The sequence below is a fragment of the Notolepis coatsorum genome, assembly GCF_963971535.1.
Source record: "Notolepis coatsorum genome assembly, chromosome: 4".
Lineage (NCBI taxonomy): Eukaryota > Metazoa > Chordata > Actinopteri > Aulopiformes > Paralepididae > Notolepis > Notolepis coatsorum.
The window spans coordinates 37703146-37717142 of record NC_140168.1 but is presented as its reverse complement, the minus strand read 5'-3'; positions in this window follow the sequence as shown (position 1 = coordinate 37717142).

Here is a 13997-nt window from a genome sequence, read left to right as displayed (position 1 = left end):
TAGAATTCAGAAGCTTTCTTCCTAATTAGATAAGTGAGTTTCTCAAGAGGCAAGCAGCTCGATGTAAACATTTTCAACCAAAAGGCCAAGAGAGGAATCACTAACATTATTCCAATAGTGCAATCAAGCGCCTGGCTTGTAGTAGACATAGATCAACCATTTCACACTCTCCATTAGAAAGAGGACATGCAAGAGGATAAATGCCTAGTATATACAGTTTAGGAGAAGAGGTCATTTGAGAGATATAGTCCTCACATACCCGCAAGGAGTGATATAAAATACCATTTATTAGAAGCATGTAATTAGAAATGCATAATAATATCTAAAACAAGACATGTTACCAAATAGAAGAAGGATGGCATTGAATTTCGAAGGCCAGTTAGAAATAAAATTGCATCATCTGCATACATAAGCATAAGCACCTCGAGCAGATGAGGCCATTCGAAGGCCTTCACTGCATTAAGTGACATGCATCACCATCATCTATACACACATACATGAACCATATTGAGTACCCTCCCCACATTGTGGAACGCCTTTTTTACGATGATTTTTAACAAATCCGTTTTGATCTATACAGTATATATCATGTGTGGCATGGCCCTCTCGAGTCTCATAGCCAAGGCTTTAGCAATAAGCCTGTGGGAACCACATTCTGATGGCGATTTATATGGCTTTAAAATAAGAGTGATTAGGGCATTTCATAGTGAGGGGGGAAGATAACTTTGATAGAAGGATTCTGCATACATATCTAATAATGGGGCTATTCATTTTTTCTTTAAAGGGGAACTATCTTATAAATGGCCTTTTTGAGTGTTTAGCATTGTTTCCTAGCTATGTGAACTTATATTAATGATCTATGTCTCAAAATTCTCATATTGGCGCATTCTTCCAATTCTCCTCTCACAATATTCACCCTCACTGAACTGAGTCATTTGAAAATGTGCCTATATGTGATGTCATATAGTCACTGCTGCATGTTAATGTTCAGGCGAACACGACGCGGCGCAGTGGTTTAGGAGCCGCCCTGCAGCCCAGGCTCAAAACAGCTCGAGATCTTGAGGTAGAAAAATGCTGTTTTTGAGGACTTGATTAGAAATACAAAACAATGAATAAAAAATATATATATATTACAGAGGTGTTCCATAGACTCACAGGAATTGTGTAAAAGTGCCCAAATAGTGAAAGAAATAGTAAAATAGTTCCCCTTTAAATAATTAATAGATATATATTCCCAATATATATGTTCCCAATGGGTTGTTAAGAATGGCATTGGAAATATCTTCTACGTCCAGTGCTTTATCTAGCTCACATTTTGTATCTTCATGTAGACAGGGAATATCTAGTCCATCTTAAGAAATGTTCTGATCTTCTGAATTAATTGGATAATCAGACTGATAAAGGGCTTCATAAAATGAAACGAAAGGTTATCCTATAACCTAGTTATATGAATACTGGCAGAGCGTCTCGCTCTCTGCCATTATGAGATATCTCTTATCTCCTAGCACCTACTGTGCTCACGAACAAACCCGCCCGTCCTAACGAAGGGGGGGAGGCAGTCAACTCCACCAAAGTGCGAAAAAGGGGGAACCAGAGACCCCTGCAGCACAGATGTCCTCCACCGAGGCCCCCCCTAACAGGGCAGCAGCCCGAGGGGGGACCTGTCCAGCCAACAAGCAGCAAAAGGCAACGCCCCCACATAACCAATGTGACAGGTGCTGCTTGGACAGCGCCTCACTCGCGCAAGGGCCACCGTAACAAACAAACAGTTAAACGGAAGCCCTGAGAGCCCGAGTCCTGAGGTAAACCCCCAGTGCACGGACAGGACACGACAGGTGAAGGCCCACCTCCAACTCACTAGCGTGAGGAGGCGGACGAACGCCTGAACCACAATATCCCTGGAGCGAAAGAGCTCCGGATATTCTTTGGCATGAAGACTGGATTAGGCCTCAGAGTCGCACCGCTATCGGCCGAATAGACAGGCACTCAGGCCGCACCGAGAGAGCACACAGCCCAGGACCAGTTGGAGGTCCCACTCGGAGACAAAGAACGTTCCACAGGCTTGAGATGCCGAGCGCCAAGCAGGAATGTTCCACGAGAGGGTGGCTGAACAATGTTCCGCCCCCACACTTGACCATACGCCACTCCCCAGCGTAAGCCGTAGTAGGACGGAGCGCGCACGTACCGGATAGCGGCAACCACAGAATAGTCAAGACGCATCCCCACCAGATTCACACTGTCAGTAGCCAAGCCTAGAGGCTGCCCAAGAACAGGAGGCAGAACAGAGTTCCGCGTGCCTGAGAGAGGGCCTGTGGTGACCACGGAACAGGCCACGGCGGGGCCACCAGGAACTGAACCAGGACCAAGTCCCGCGCTCCCGACGTACCCGCACCAACAGCTGAGCTATCAGGTGTAAGGGGGGGAATCCGTACAGAATCCCGGACGGCCACGGAATCGGTCCCAGACCTGCCCGACTATGTCTGGATGTAGTCCCCACTTGTCAGGGTGAGGACCGCCCCGCGACATCACACCTGCACCCACATTCTCCCTGCCGGGTATGTGGAGAGCCCTCAGGCAGAGCAGATGGAGAACGCCCATAGCCAGAGCCCGACCGCCGCCCGGTGCAGACGGGGGGAGTGCACTCCTCCCTGTCTGACAATATACGATGCTGACGTCGTGTTGTCCATCCTGACCAAAACATGCTTGCCCACCACAAGGTGGTTGAGCCGTTTGAGGACCAGAAGGACTGCCTTCAATTCCAACACATTGAATGTAGTGCAGACCAGGCAGCATGGTCTTGCCAGCTGCCCCCTACTGCGTTGGCCCGACACGTCACCCCCCCATCCCATGAGGGAGGCGTCGGTGAAGACCGTGACGTGTGACAGCCTGCTGCCCACAGGGACCCCGCAGGTGAGGGCACCAGACCCTCCCCAGAAGACGAGGTCCCCCAGTACTGACATGGGAACCTTCAGCCGCTTCCACATGTCTCACACCGGATCCATTTCCATACTGGAAAAAACCACCTCTGCATCCTCCCCATGAAGAGGAGGCCAAGAGGGGCCGCAGCAGCAGGCACATCACGGACAGCGCCGTAACCGTCCTAGGACGGAACCTCCCGAGCGCGCCGATAACCCAACCACTTGCCACCGCTCCGATAGGGATGCCCATATATACCTTGAGCTTAGAAAAAGCCCAAGTACTCCACCCGTTGACTGGGAAGAGGAGAACTCTACTTCCAGTCTACAGCAAAACCCAGGCTGATGAGACACCACCTGCCTGGTATGAGACCTGGCGATCTACCCTGACCGGCCAAAGGACCAGAACGTCGTCCAGGGCAGAATACAATTCGTAAACCCGGACGACGCACTTGGTGAAGATGTGGGGAGCCAGAGAGTGGCCGAACAGCAGCCTCTGGTAGCCGTACGCTAAGCCCTGCAAAGAAAGCGTAGGTAAGCCCTAGGATGGAAGATCGGGATGCGAACACGCATCCTACAGGTCTATGGAGGTGAACCAGTCCCCCACCTGACAGCGTCTAACAGGCGGGAGACGGTCAACATTCTGAACCCGACACCCCCTCCCCCCGATTTCTCGGGCACCAGAGAATACCGGGAGGAAACGCCACGCATCACGTCCTCCTTTGGGACCACAACGATGGCTGGCTTCGCCAACAGAGATTGGATCTCGTCGGCCAGAGCTGTCACTGCTGTTGACCCTGACAATAGGGTCTGTACCAAACCTGAAAACGGAGGGTGGGGTTGTGCAAACTGTAACACAAGTCCCCGCCTCAACGTTCTCTCCATCCACCTCGACAGATGGCACTGCTGTAGCCATATGTGATGAAAATCCCAAGCGCACCCGCTGGTCCGCCAGGAACCGTAGATAGGCGGCCCGGTCCCACCCGCTGTGCCTTGCCAACCCTGGACTCGCCAACCGCGCGAGCAGGGCGTCTCTTTGAGCTGGGATATCGCACCCTGACACTACCAATGAGGCAATCGCACCCAAGGGGGGACCCCAACAGAAAGGGCCGGTTTGATACAGGGGAAGCTGACATCACACTGGGTGACAAAAGTTCCCCCACTGAACACCTCCCCGGCATGGATTGCTGAGGAACTGTTCTACAGCTGGACATGCAAGGCGTGATGTCCCCACACTGCCCGATAGGGTGGGTTCCTACACACCGTAGCCCTGCAGTGATATTACTACCACCCAAATCATGCGCGCCTGACTGACCACCGATGGTCTTCCGGCCGTGGGAGGCACTAACGTGATACCCGGCCTGGCGAGGGCGGGGCTGGGGGAACTCGCGCTGCGACCCCCTGGGCCTCGAGTTCCCCCTCTGACAACCTTCGTCGTTGACAGACACAACACCAGGCTCACCAAACACAGATGCAGAACGTGTGGCGTGGGAGCCGCTTGACAGCACAGCATTCTCACGGACAGACCCAGGCCTAGCCAGCAACTGGGTGTCAGCCCCTGTCCCCATGAGAAGCGAAATGTGGGGCCGCTCGTGCTTCACTGAAGGCCAAAGGGAGCAAATCAGAGCCTGTATCCTGCTGGTGTTGGGGGGGGGAGTGACCGGAGAGCGAGCTAGACACAGCTAGACGGCAACGTTTTTTTAGGGCGTGCTCATCTAATGTAGCCGATCCCTCAGCCGCCAAGGCTGTCAGCCTAGTGATCACATGTTGTCTTTGTGTCCAGGGTACCTCAGGCGGGGGAAACATGGCCGCTGGTTGGGGGCCTCGCCACAGCCGCTGGCGAGGCCGCGCCCTCACCTCTGGCTGTGCTGTGTGAGGCGGTGTGGGGCCTAGGTCAAATACCGCCTGCGCTCCTGCGGAAAGTGCCTCTGTGGAGAGGGGAGCCCAGAGGAGGGAAAAAACGTCTCTCCTCCTCAAGGGGAGACTGATCCAACCAAAGATGTCTGTAAACAAGCGTTGACAGCATCCTAGCCCTCCCTGCGGTTATAGCTTGCGGCTAGGTCAAAAACGAATAACCTCAAAACCTTGCACAATGTTTCGACGTCGGCTGGCCCTAAGGCCCCACCACCGACATCATTTTTGACAGAAAAAACAGCAATTCGAACAATGTAGCTAGTCGCTGCTAATTCGTTTGCGTTTCATAACAACTAGTTCACGGAGTGCACTGCAGCGTCCATGTTCGAAACAAAAAAGAGGAAGGTAGAGTGTGACCATGTCCGGTGTCATATAGTAGGACCCGGGGGCGTGGCCTGGTCACGTGCATGTGAGTGCAATTGTTTGTTCGTGAGCACAGTAGGTGCTAGGATATTGCATTATGGCTCTTTCTGAGTTGAGAGTCCTGTAACCATTTGGGCTGTAAGTGCCATTCTCTGCCACAACTTTGATCATCCTAAACCATCCTCTGCCAGCGCTATTTGTCTATGGAGATGTTCACCTTCTTTGCAGGGCTATAACTTTTTAAATTGTATTGCTAAATTGACATTACTATGGCCCATTCAACATCAATTATCTATCGTTCAGGATGTAGGAACGTTTAACTTTTTCATTCACACATTCATACAAAAATACCGTCTAGAGTATAAATATGTTTTTATCGTTTTCTGCAGTATTTCCTAGAACGTGAGATATAGACATAAATGCATATATTAGATTATCAAATGCCGTTTGACACCGATCAACGTTATATTAAAAATGTCAACTGTACATGGTCCTAGACGTTATGACTTATCATCTGCGGGTGAACAGAGGGGGGGGGGGGTGGGGTCATTTATAATTCCGTGGCCAACGTTAAATCATTTATGTAGTATGGGTGATATATAGATCAGAGCAGTTTGTATGGATAACAATAAACAAACAGGCTGAAAGTAACGTCAGCCTCCTCTTACCGTTAGCACACTGGTGCAAACAGATCCCAGTTATGTGGTGGGGATCGATGCGATCCATTTCCGGTTTGTATATTACTAATACACGTCCAAATCATGTTGTTTATTGAGTTATGGCAACGGATCGATATCCACGTGTCTGGATTGAGTCCCGGGATGAAAAACGAGTGGCCGGACAGAATAGGGAGACACACCGGCATCACAATTATCAACTTCCGGTTGCAACTCGCCGATCGGCCACCAGGTGGCAGTATTGAAATGTTGCAGAGTTGAGCGGAGTCCTACAGCACCAGCCAAGACTCCGTGGGTGAAATATGAATACCATGACGAAAATATGAAATATTGATCTCAAACACGTCTTACGGCGTAATTGGCAGACAACGCATGGCGGAGAAACACGCCTTAACACGGTATTGGCGAAAAAAGGGTTAAGGAACCTTCAATTAACTGTGAGTCATTGTAAAATAACGAGGGGGAAGAATGGTCCCTATATGCAGCTAGATATTGTGTAGTTAAGTGCACAACTGATCCAATGCAAGCAAGGGGAGCAGTAAAAACCAAACCCCATCCCCCAATTTAATAATGATGCCAATTCCTTTCCTGGTCGTTGCGCTACCCTACTGTTGGTCTGGGGAGGGTGTAGACTACCTCCTCTGATACATGTGGAGTTGCCAGCAGCTTTGTTTCACCTGACAGCTGGGAGTTTCACTGGGAGAGCGTAACACACATGGAGGTTCACACTCTCTCTCCCCCCAGATCCCCTCCCTGATGAACAGGCCGATCAGTAGGAGTTGCTGTTGCTCACACCCCACTGGCTTCCCACCCAGAAACGAATTGCCAATCATGTTCATAGGGACGACTGACCAAGCTGGACGTACCACTGCCGGGAATTAAACTCGGCTCTCTGTGGTGGTGGTAAGGCGAGTGCTTAGACCTCTACACTACCCAGCCACACCAATTTGTCAAACTGTCTGCTTTCTGGACGTTGACATCTTGATTTGACCGTTAAATCCATTATTTTCACTCAAAGTCACGTTCGATTCAACATGTCACTGCCAAGAGAGCAGACAGACATTCTGCATTGACATTTGGACAGTTTGTACCATTTCAAAATACGTGGCCTGGATTTTATGTTTAGATACTATAGAATACATTTGAGTAAGAACATTATAATGATATGATCTCACTATACATTCATTTGTATAGTTGTATAATTGTATTCATTTGTCGTTTGTGCAGCGTAGCGTTATTACATAATACATTCTCCCGGGTACAGGGGCTGAGTCACTAAAGCGAGTTTGGATGTGTTGGACTTGTAAAACAAAGGGAGAACTTCAGTGGGAGCATGTAAAACACCAGAGAATCAAACGGTGCACTTTAAAAGTCAGCACTTTTCTTTCTCCCAGAGCCTTTCATCCACACCCCCACCCCCTTCCTCACCGCGTGCCCCCCAGCTTCCCTGTTTCGTTTGTGCCCCCCAGGAAAGAGGGATGCGGCTCTGCCATGAGATAAAAGAGTGCAACCTACTCCTTTAATCTCGCCCTCCCTTTTCCCACCCGCTCACATTCTCTCTATTTTGGTCTCTTTCCTCCAGCTTTCTCCATCCAACTTAGACGTGTTTTTATTTCTTTCAGTCCTGATCGCTACGTTTCTTGAACTGTACTATGTGCTTTTTTTTCTCTCCGTCTCTCTTTTATTCTGTCTTGACACCTTTGTTCTTTTATCAGTCCTCCCACCTCTTTTCTCAATGTCTATCTCTGTCCTTCTGTCACTATCTCCCTCTCTTCCACTGTCCCTTCCCGTTTCATTATTTCGCTCACTGTATTTCAATGATTCCCTTCCTCCCCTCTCTCTCTCTCCCTATCCCTCCCTCCCTCTCCCTTCCCCCCTTCCTTCTTCTCTTCAGTGTTTATATGATTTTGAGAATTGATAGGGAGACCCAGGGCAATCTCTCAGACGGCCAGACTTTCATTTTCTCCACCGGCTCATACATCAATCTGCACCTTGCTTTGTCTCCCCCAGACAGATATAGAAGAGACGGCGGCAGCCTAAGCATATTTTCTTTTTTTAATAAATTCTCTACCCTGAGCAGGGGGGGGGGGGGGGGTCAGGCAGCGGTGATGAGACGACATTGAAATGTTGTTTCATCCCTCTCCCTCCCTCCCTCCCTCCATCCATCCCTCCCTCCCTCCCTCCCTCCCTCCATCCATCCCTCTCCCTGTACCGGTATCTATCGTTCCCTATAGTCCCAGCCTGGTACACAGTAGCTTTATATGAGCCTACGTGGGCCGTTGCTCAATTGATCTCCCCCGGTGTGGATATTTTCAGCGTTCTGTGGAGAAAGGAAGGGACACACCACCATGGGCTCTGTAAAAATCAATTCCCAGCACAGGTCAGAATCACATTCTCCACCCCCCCCCCCCCCCCCCCCCCCCCCCCCCCAGGGACGAAGAGCATTCGCCTCTGCCACTGAGTTCCCTGTGAGTTTACCCCGCTTATATATAAAGCTGGTGTTATTCCATAGATACCGGCGTCACTGCCAAGCTGTCGGATTTGACGTTTACTCTCCAACACGTTGTCTATGTTGTTTCATGAAACATGAAACATGTTGTTTCAGAGTTGAGGACTTAAGCGCGCGTCCTCAGACTTAATACAAAAGATAAGTGGGAGGAGATGTTTGTATTCAGACCTTCACTATACGCAGGTGCTTATCTCTCAAATTGGACAGCGCACCAGACACATTTACATTTCTTGTCTTTCGAACACCCGCCTACTAGTTGACAGTTTTGTTTCTTGGGGACGTTTTGGGCCATATGTTTTCAATGGATACGTCTCCCTTGTCCCCAGTAGCGGCTCGTGGATGCTTCGCCACTAGGGGCGCTATACCAAACATTTTGCAAACATGTACAAGGCACGCATTGGCGAATATTATCACCATTGCCATCGATCAATATATGATCACAGTCAGTCAAATGCAACCACGTTTCCAATAGCCCAACACAAACACGCACAGCTCTCTCTCTCTCTCTCTCTCTCTCTCTCTCTCTCTCTCTCTCTCTCTCTCTCTCTCTCTCTCTCTCGCTCTCTCGCTCTCTCGCTCTCTCACTCTCTCTCTCTCTCTCTCAGATGATGTCAGATCCATTCAATAATAGACACATTTGTATATCTCGTCATTTTAAACAAGTTACCATTCATTGTCTGAGTGGTTATGCCCCACACGCGGCAAAATTAGAGAGAGAGAGAGAGAGAGAGAGAGAGAGAGCGAGAGAGAGAGCGAGAGAGAGAGAGAGCGAGAGCGAGAAAGAGAGCGAGAGCGAGAGCGAGAGAGAGAGACCACGGCGGGTGCAGCATAACAGAAGAGAGAGAGAGAGAGAGAGAGAGAGAGAGAGAGAGAGAGAGAGAGAGAGAGAGAGAGAGAGAGAGAGAGAGAGAGAGAGAGAGAGAGAGAGAGAGAGCGTTAGTTAAGCATTAGCTGAGTGGCTAACAGCAGCTAAAGTTAGCTGAGTTGGCTAAGAGAGAGAGAGAGAGAGAGAGAATTAACTCACTTTGTTTAATTGAAACGTGGTCCAGCCGGAGGGCTTAATAAAGTGTATGTCCACTGACTGTCCCCCAGACTGTTGTCGATGTATATCCATTCCACTCACTGCCCAGACTCCAGACTGAATCACAAGTTCACAACACACAGCTTCGAACATGTTGCAAACTGTGGCTAAGGAAAAAACTGGCATCGCCGCGTCGGCCAATCAGAGAGCGTCTCCGCGAAATGCGGCTATGGAAATTCTAGACGGAAATTCTAAACGCTTGACTAGACCGCTTCAAATCGCGCCCGGATTCCAACATAATAGTCATATTTCAACGCACAACGCGTTACGTACTGATTGGCTGTGACGGATACAGCGATCGAACAGTGACGCGCACTCAGAGCGATATTGCGTCTAGCCCGGGCCGAGAAATACAAAATAATTAAAAAATTTAAAAAAAGTGAGTCACTTCCTGTTCCTGAAAACGAGTATCTTTTATTTTATATAGTAACGTTATATTGTGCATTGGAAACACAAACATACTTAAAATGAGTAAATATTATTCATTTTAAACATGTTTATATTATTTATAGGGCTATAAAACAAAAAACTAAAAAATAATTGTTCTTGTTCTCATATAACCAGGGCAGGGCCTGAGGGGGGGCGGCGCCCTAGCGCCCCCCAGTGGCGGCCGCCACTGCTTGTCCCCTTTAAAACACACTTGACTTCAATTGGAAAAGCGTCAGCCTGGCCAGCAGATTTCTTTCAGTTGACCGAATCATAATAGAGTGTCAAGAATGTGTCAAGACTTTCATTGGTGTTTGTGTGTGTGTGTTTGTGTTTCGAAGGAAAAAAAAATTCAAATTCAAATTATACATTAATTAATCAATTAATTATAATATTTTTTGGGGGGAAAAGCAATACTTTTATTCCGCACATTTATAAAAGTTCTGTGGATTTATTAAAAAAAATATATATAATATCTCCACACCGACAATGCAGACAAGATCTTGATTTGGACTTATGACAGACTTAGTTTGACAGATTTACACATGGGTGTCGAGCTCGCCTTTCCAGCTGACCACCTGAGTCGGTATCAAGGAGGATGACAAGAAGCATAAGAAGAATTACTGCAGATCGTAACCCTTTCACTACCACACTACATAAGGTTAACTGTCCGTAGTGTGGTAGTGAAAGGGTTAACATTCTGTACCGTGGTAGTGAAAGGGTTAACATTCAGTATTGTGGTAGTGAAAGGGTTAACCTTCTGTAGTGTGGTAGTGAAAGGGTTAAATGGAACCATTGGCGAGGGCCCACACGTGGGCACTCTTGAGGACGATTTGCCCACCTGCACTTTGGCGACCTCTAGCGGCTCGGGTGTGGATATTATATATATATATATATATCGAATTAAAGCCCTATTTGTTGCCTGTCGATTGCTTCTCGAGTTACATGCCGATATGTGAGGCGTGCGCCGAAGTACACAGTGTTGAACAAATACAACACCGATTCCCGGGGCTCTAGCTCCGTTAATCATTTGGTTGTAGCCAATGAGTGTGGCTTTCCAATGATACTCCACATGGGGATGTACAAATCAGGGATCTAGGTGAAAAGTCACGAGCAAAAACAGGACGAGAAAAAATGCAGAATGAATTGAAGTCTATAAATAAAAACCAGGAACGCTACTCAGTTTACCAAAATTGCTCATTTCTGAATGGATTTTTATGAAATTTGGTCATGTACTACACAAGACTTCAGGCTATGAACCCAGGGTGTCGTTCAGCCATACACATTTCTGGGGAAATACTACTTCTGGACTACTAACTACTACAGAAAAACGTATTTCTGGACTACTAACTACTACAGAAAAACGTGAGTAACAAGTTCAGACCTATGTTACACTATTTCATTAGCACTAAAAGTGAATTATCTTTATTGTATCAGAAACGTCAGAATGTCATCTTTCAAAAGAGACCAGGCTCATGCATGTGCTATAAGTATAAAGTATAGTGTTTTGGTTTGCAAAGAAAGTATGCAGTCCTCAAAAACGAAAACTAAAATGGCCAAAACAGTTAGAACAAATATCAATAGGCCTATAGACCAAGGGCACTGATCCTAAATAATAGCCCTACATGTCGATCCTATAATGAATTCCACAATGACGCGCCTAAATAATAGCACCAAACCAGACAATAATATGGAAAATGGTCACAAGAGACTTATTTCCACCTTTTCTCAGGATCCTGTGGCGCACAGGCACAATTAGCACAATGAATGGAAGCGGACAGTGACGGGTAGCCTTCGGGAGAGGTGTTACCCGTACATGTGCGCTTCCATTCATTGTGCTAAGCTCGGCTTACATGCAGCCAGATAGCTTTCTACTGAAGGCACAGAAAGGAAATTGGTATCTATATTCTTGTCTCTCTCTGGAGAAGACGGTAAGCTAATTTCCCAAAATGTGAGCGTGTTCCTTTAAGTTGAAAGTCTGAATACGACTTGAGACACACCTCCATCTGTAGGAAACCACTGCCATGTGCGCTACTGGTATTGAGCCATTTATAAAGCAGAGTTCTGAAGGGGGAGTAGTGCCATTTTGGCATCAACTCCACACTCTGTGCACTAGTCTGCATCGCAAATTCACATGCATGGCACTTTGCTCTGCATGACACATTGTATCCTTGTTAAAAGTACAGAAACAAGCATTATTATTAACAACGTCTGCATGTCAACAACAAGCATCATTTGACAGTAGTTTCACATTAAGGTGTGGGGGTTGTTGCAAATTCAGCACAGAGTGGGCAAGGGCGCGTGTGTATGTGGATTCAAGTTAAAGTATTGGGCAGGGCTCTACACTAACCTTTACTCTAGTGGCCAACACTCTCAGTAGGCGGCACCAGCATCACAATGTGCTTTCTTTCTACTGTGCAGTAGCCTGTCCAGGACCTCAACTGCATGCCGTTTCTTAAATGCCGTTAATTTTTCTGCAAAGAGCAGTGGCTGACATTATAAGTGAACTAATTTGGAAAAATAGATACGAATAGATAAATAATACAGGGGGGAGTTCCTCTTTCAGTGTTGAACTGGATTTAATTCTCCTCCATTGAGCAATTATTTTAATCTAAGCGCTGAGAAGCACGCCGGGAGAGGCTCAGTGTTCCGGGTCACGCACTGGTCCCTACAGGGTTAGTGTTCGTGACTGTTGTCGTCGTGCTGCTTCACATTCTCAGTGAGAGTCGCCTACAGTGGAGCGTTGCCATCTATATAGCCGTTCCCTGTAGGATGACATTTGAATGGGAGTCCAGGGGCCATGGTTTGCATCTGTTGCGTAAGCATACGTGTTCATTTAGACATACGGTCGAGGTCGTTTTTTCTCCTTCTTCCTTTGAACCGGGATCGGAAAATGGTGAGGGCCAGGATTAGTCACATGATTTGGACAAGAGGTGAGAATGACTCAGAGAGTTGGGACTGGAGCAAAAACCCACGTGTGTCAGACCAGCTTGACATTACTTCTGGCACTTGATTGCTTGAATGGGTTGAGTTGGCGACTCGCATGTTCTGTTTCCTATTTTATTAAAAAACAATCAAGTTACCACTAACCTACTCCAGTCAGGGAGGCGTGGGACATTATTAAAGCCTGTATGCCTGCTCAACCAACAGAAAGGTATGTCCAATATGTCAATAATAACCTTACACTAAAATAGATTACATGAATGCATCTTTATTTTAATTAACCATTTCGATTTCCCTCCCACTCGCATAATGCCACCAAGTCAAATATGAACTCTCACCTCCCACCCCCCCCCCCTAAAAAAGGTTCCATGTGTGGCCAGTTCCCGGGCAGTCTGCAGCCTTGGCGTGGGGGCTGCAGAACGGTGACAGATATTGTGGATAACAAGCGCAGCCAGTCCTAATCAAGGCTACACTTACTTCTCACCAGCAACATAAGGTCACCTGTGATTGATTCAAATTACAACCATCATGCCATCCACATCTTTGAAGCCCAGGAGGTGTAGTGTGTGTGCGTGCGGGCGTGCGTGCGTGCGTGCGTGCGTGCATGCGTGCGTGCGTGCGTGTGTGTGTGTGTGTCCGCACGCGTGTGTGTGTACGCTGATGGACAGAAGCAATGAAAACTCCATTTTCATCAGACGTCTGATGAAATGCAAATAAATATCTGCCTGCCTTCCTGCCTGCGGGGAGGGGAAAGAACAACAGCGATTATGCAAGAGGAGAAAATGTCAAACACTCCCCGTCTCACAGAAAAACGGGTTAGGGCACGAACACTCACACGCTTATCAGCACGTTACACAGGATGACATTAGGCTACAGTACATACAGCAGTGTTGATGTATTCTGCTCTTAGCCATGTACATTGATGGGGTTTGTTACCTTCCCATCTGATATACTGTAAATGTACATTTTCCAATATTCCTCTCCTGAGATCGCAAGATGGCCCTCTGTTTTTATCTCCCCTGTCCCCTGTCCCCTTCCAGACTCTCAATCTGATTATCTTTAGGACCGTCTTATCCGCCAAGCCGTTCTTTAATGCATCCATCTGTCTCTACATCCGTTCATCTTCATCTGTCCCAGAAAATAATGGACAACTAATGTAGTTAGTTACA